Here is a 6,269-nt window from a genome sequence, read left to right on the forward strand (position 1 = left end):
CTGGCTAGATTTCTAAATCACATGGAGTTCCCCTAAGACTCTGTATATTCTGAGATACATGTTTTCTTTCCAAGTGACTAACAATAGTAAGCATTCATTATTTTATGTTTCCATAGTCCATTTCACATATACATTATAGCAATCCTTTCACAAAGGATTATGAAAATTTAGAGTTATAAGACGTTTTAGTGTCTTACTTCTCAAAGTGTGGCCTACCAATCAGCATCTGTATCACCTGAAATCTTGGGAGAAATGCAGAATCTCTGGCCTGACACCAGGCCCACTAAGTCAGAATGCATATTAACAACCCTCCACCCCAACCCATAATCTGTAGGCGCATGAAACTTTGAGAAGCACTGCTGTAGTTATAGTCTGGCTTAATCACTTACCTGCCGCTTACACAGCAACCCTGCAGAGCTGAAGTAAGGTTAGTTTATTGTATTTTTGTACTTTACAATACTATATTATACAATATTTGTATAATACAGTGCTTGTACAGTATAACATGAATGTTGAAAAGATAATACATGGAATAATTTGGTTATCATATTTATCATATAAATAAATGTGTTTTAGCAGAAATTTGGTAAACACACACAAAGCACTCACAGGGGACTATTAAATATCATTTGCATTGCAAACCTGAGAAAAGTATCTGCTTAGATATTTTCAGCTGGAGGATCATCTCAGAACAACAAACAAAAGCAAAGACATTTTGTGTGGCTGCTTTACCTTTTAACCTTGTGATATCCTGCAGCAAGGATGCCCCTGAAGGGGGAAGATATTAAAATTAAATCCTACTGGTCAGTGATATTTTTGGGATGAGCCTTGGGACTAGCTCAGCATTCAAATGTATGCAGTGTTTAGAATTTAGGAAGAATTTTTGATGTCTTCATTCTAAGTGACTACTTTATAAAAATGGTTTAAATTAGTCTAATTTAAGCAACATATTTATCTGATATTGTCGCAGATTCTTAAAGTTTCAGGATTTCTTTTCTCATTTCTGCCTGCCTTCATTTAGTTGTTTATGTGATTCCCCTAAGCTTTCTGCCAAATTGTGTATTTACATTGAAGTCATCTTTCTAAGCATAGTTCCATAATTCCCTATTTAAACCATTGGGTTTAGAGGTGTTTGAGAATTCAGAACTTTTCGAAGTTAGAAGATTCCCCTTTATTATGTAATATCCCGAGTAGGGTCTTGGGCAGTACTCTTTAATCAAACATTAATATTTCTTTACCATATAAACCATTCACACTAAATCATATGAATAAAGACTTGAAATAGCCTCTCCTTGACTCATATCAGGTTATTGTCACAAAATTGGTTACACAAACTTTTGCTTGTTTTGCTTTTATATTTTGCAATTATAGGTTTAAAGAGATGGACCTGTATATAATAACACATGAGAAGAAATTTTAGAAGTACTTTAGTTTACCTTTTGCCTCAAAGTAATAGTAAGGACAGCAAAAATGAACATGGATAGGTATTTATCCAAAACTAACATTTCTTGGTATTCCATAACTTTCTTAATATTTAACAAATAATACAGTGAGGCTGAGGCTTTCCTTATATCTATTCATGGCAATTCTCATCCCCTTTCTTTCTAAAGAAGACTAATTTTGTCCGGTGTGCCAAACTAAAACTATTTGTTTACTGGAGTGTCATACAGCTGGAGGGGCCGTATAATTCAGTAGTGTCCCATGAAATAGAAACAAAAGGTTTCTGTGAAAGTATTTGCTTTCCTAACAGGCGTATTCCCTTCCCACCTTCCCCTTTCTTCTTTTCCCTGTCTTGAATACAGATGTAATATCTGTAGATGCAGCAGCTATCTTGCAACAAAGAGGAAATAAGCATTAAGACAAAAGCTTCATTCTAAAGGACGGCGGAGGTGAAAAACAGAAACAGCAGCCTGTTGAACCTCCTGACTGCCCCAGACTTCTTGTTTCATGGGACAAACTTCCTGTTTAAGCTATTGTTTTTGAGTTTCTGTTATTTGTAGCTAAACATATTCCTAAATGCTATAGTATGTCACTACCTTTTCTTCTCATTTATTTAAATGTATTTATTTATAGACTGGGTCTCGCTTTGTCACCCAGTCTGGAGTGCAGCAGACAGTCACAGCTCACTATAGCCTTGACCTGCTGGGCTCAAGGGATCCTCCTGCCTTAGCGTCCCAAGTAGCTGGGACTATAGGCACATGCCACCACATCCACCCAGCTGATTTATAAATTTTCAGCAGCGTTCCAAACTTCTTGAGAGTGTAACCACCCAATAGGTTCTTCTTGCCCACTGCACAGACAAAATCAATTCACTGAGCCCAAGGCATTGCAATAAAGTTTAATTGATATGAGGCCAGGCACGCCACATGGTAGACAGAGTTATTACTCAAATCGATCTCCCTGAAAATTTGGAGGGTACAGTTTTTCAAGGGTGGTTTGGGAGGCCAGGGAGTCTGCTTCTGGGTGAGCCACAGGACTGGTTAGTGAGATGTTTGTACATTGGTCTTCAGAAATGTAGAAACCTGAAAAGACTTCTCAAAAGGCCAATCTTAGGTTCTACAATAGTGATGTTATCGGCGGGAGTAATTAGGGGAGTTGCAATTTTTGTGACCTCCAGAGTAATGGCTGGTAATCGTTTAAGTCTACACCTTAGCAGAATTCAGGGTCCTCTCATCCTAATAACTTGGTGAATGGATTAGCTTTCATTAGCTTTATAAAGTGGTATAGTTTTGGGGAAGGGCGGTTGTCACTTAAACAATAAACTAAATGTCTCCCAAAGTTAGCTTGGCACAAGCCCAGGAACAATTAAGGCCAGTTTGAAGGTTAAAGGCTAGATGGGGGTTGGTTAGTTCATATCTTATTCACTGTCATTCATAATTTCCTCATTGTTATAATTTTTGCAAAGGCGATTTCAAGAGAAGAAAACTATGTATATGCATATGGATTTTGTATATATGAATAAATATTTCTGTAGAGATGAGCAAAAGGTGATATCTAGCCTGGGCAGCAAAGCGAGACTCTCTTAATAAAAGAATTAAAAATTAGCTAGTTGTGGTGGTGTGTACCTGCTACTCAGGAGGCTGAGGCAATAGGATGGCTTGATCCTAGGAATGTGAGGCTGCAGTGAACTATGATTGCATCCCTGCACCCCAGCATGGGCAACAGGGAGAAACCCTATCTAAAAAGAAAAGGTAATATCACTGGTTGCCTTTGGGTAGAAAAACCAGGAGACTGAAGGTTAGAGCTGGGAGTGAGGCGTAGCTTCTGTACTTTTCGAATGTATATTTAAAAATTAAATATATGTATCTTGCTGTGTGATTTAAATTATATACATTTCAAGAACAGAACCAAATGAATTATGGTGATCAAGGTCAGAATAATGAACTCTATGGGGAGATATTACTGAGAAGGGGCATGAAGTTGGTCTTCTCCAGCTAAGAAAGCAGAGATATCTTCCATCTTGAATTAGACGGTAGTTACATAGGTACGTATATATGGAAAAAACCATCAACTCCACACTAGTATTGGTGCACTTTATGAGCATATACTTTGAATAATAAGAAAGGAAATTAAGACAACTGTTAATATTCTGTGGGCTATTTGTTCACTATCATCTTAGTTCAAATTTCAATAATTTCTTTCATTTAACGTTTTCTTTTTTTTTGAGGACCACAAACACTTTTTACTTTTTTTTTTTTTTGAGACAGAGTTTCGCTCTTGTTACCCAGGCTGGAGTGCAGTGGCGTGATCTCGGCTCACCGCAACCTCCGCCTCCTGGGTTCAGGCAATTCTCCTGCCTCAGCCTCCTGGGTAGCTGGGATTACAGGCACGCGCCACTATGCCCAGCTAATTTTTTTTTTGTATCTTTAGTAGAGACGGGGTTTCACCATGTTGACCAGGATGGTCTCGATATCTTGACCTCATGATCCACCCGCCTCGGCCTCCCAAAATTCTGAGATTACAGGCTTGAGCCACCGCGCCCGGCCACACTCTTCACTTTTATTGTATGTACTTCGTGTTACACTCTACATTGTTCGCTAGTCTGAGATGATACATGACATACAGAGGAATGTTATTTATAAAATACCCAAAACCTTTCAAGTTTTTGCTCAATAATTTCACCATGTGCTCAGAAATAATTTACATCCCTGGGCACAATTTCATTTCTTCCTTCACAGTAACCACAATATGAAACAATTATTAGTATGTAAGTATTGCAAAAGATGCAAAAGAACACAAAAATGGAATGCAAGAGGAAAACAACCCATTTACATGGTAGTTTATAAACAAGCTAAGGCCTGAGAAATGAATTTTAGAACTAAACTCAATTTTTTTCATAAACCAGTTATATTATCTTACCTACAAATCATGTACAAATACTTGTGAAACAGGCTTAGAATAAACCCATTTTGAATCACTCAGCACAGTTCAAAGACAAAAAGCTAAGATCTTTTGTAGAGAAAAGCCTTTAAAAAATTTTTTAATTTTTTTTTGCAGGACTACCCCATAGGCTGTACGCCCTGAGTAGCTGAGAAAAGCCTTTTAAAAACCCAAGAGATGTCCTTCACACAATCTAAACCCTGATTTTGCATGTAATGGGCTATTGATTTGGCTTAATTTTATCACACAGGACTTGCCACCATAGTGAAGGGAAGACAAAGGCTAACAACAAAAGAAATCACAAATACAAAAATACATTTCAATTGAGAGCAGATACTGTTTATTAACTGACCAGCTTAGAAAAATAATCATGGAAGACACCTTAGTTCATTCTTCTAATAAGCCTGTTGATCTGATTCTCCCTGTTGCCTGCATCTCCACCTTCTACAAAATGGGTGGTCTTTTTCTTCATTCCACCCCCTGGGGAAGATAATTCAAAGGGCCACAGGAAGTTATTTGCTTCTTTGAAGCATTTTCCAACAGTATAGATCTCATGAATCAGATCCTCCATGCAGATGATGCCATATTTTCCAAGAGATCGAGCAATCAGAGCGTTATCTATCAAAGCAATTCGCTTCTTTTTGATCTTGCCATAACCACGTTTGTAGATTAGTTCATTTACTGACTTCAGATTTGGGTACCCCCATACAATATATGGCTCTACAATCCTCAGCATGTTAATTGAAGCCTTGTTGAGCTTCACAAAGGTTCCATTGAAGATTTGACGAAGGCGAAGAAGCTACAACACCTGTCGGACCTTTGGGCTCACACCATTGATACCTCTGAAAAGTTTTCTTAAAAGAGTTTTCATGTGAGAATGTGTATGTATACATATGAATGTCAGTGCAGAGGGGATTTGTGACTGATTTGTAGGTTATTTCTTATTTAAAATAACCATTCATTGACCTCACTTCATGAGTGTGTGTATGTGCCTAGACTCAGGACCAAGTATACACGCAGGTATGAATAGACCAAGTCACACACTTAGGATTCGATATTAGACTTTGCTTCTATATCGAATGAATTTCCAAATATTAGCTCAGTGAAGTTTTGATGAGCGCATGATGAATCAGCAAAAGCTTAAATAAGGGAGTGTGTATCAGTGACAAATATCCTTTGGAAGGGAACTTTGACCTCTACTGGATGACTACCTGCTTCTGCTGTGCACTCTCTCTCTCTCTCTCTCTTTGCTTTTATCATAACAAATACGTTCTCCTTCATTGAATGTGTTTTCCTAACAACAGTGGTAGGATGTGACAAGAAAGCTTGTTTGGAGCAATGTCTGAGTCACAGTGGAATTAGCATCAGGTACAAATGACCACAAAGTACAGGTGCTGAGTCACAGTGATTTGAGATTCTCTAGTAAAAAGGACATGTGGAGAACTTTTATTTCCTCTCCTTTGCTGGTTAAATTTGGAGGTACCGTTACACAATCACTTTTCATTTACTAATGCTTATGATTTAGGTGCTTCTCCTTGTTACATAATAAAATAGCAAAGCACCTAGGCCTGGGTCCCTGGAGAAAGCCAAGTTGGCCTGTTGCCTTGAGGACTCTGGACTGGATTTGACATGGGGGGGTTGGGGATTGATGCTCATGCATCAGAACACTGAAATTCAGATTAATGAGTAAAGGAGTGAGAATATTTATATGTGTGTTTCTTCATCCCATCTACTTAATCCCATTCCCAGTTGAAGGAGTTTAAAATAAAAACTCATTTTAAAATAAAATTTATTTTTATTTTAAAAATAAAATCTTTAGGAGCCAGACAACTACGGTGGGTGCCAATAAGTAAGCTCCAAAATTGATGAGGTGTAGACCCCTCAAAGTT

At 37.8% G+C, this 6,269-nt stretch overlaps 1 pseudogene; it reads right to left on the bottom strand.

Annotated features, from left to right (window-relative positions):
* Window positions 1-4,697: 4,697 nt before the first annotated feature.
* LOC100389520 (large ribosomal subunit protein uL30 pseudogene) lies at window positions 4,698-5,251 on the bottom strand (annotated as a pseudogene).
* Between the last annotated feature and the right edge of the window lie 1,018 nt (window positions 5,252-6,269).

This window comes from Callithrix jacchus, chromosome 4 (assembly GCF_049354715.1).
Source record: "Callithrix jacchus isolate 240 chromosome 4, calJac240_pri, whole genome shotgun sequence".
In the NCBI taxonomy this organism is placed as follows: domain Eukaryota; kingdom Metazoa; phylum Chordata; class Mammalia; order Primates; family Cebidae; genus Callithrix; species Callithrix jacchus.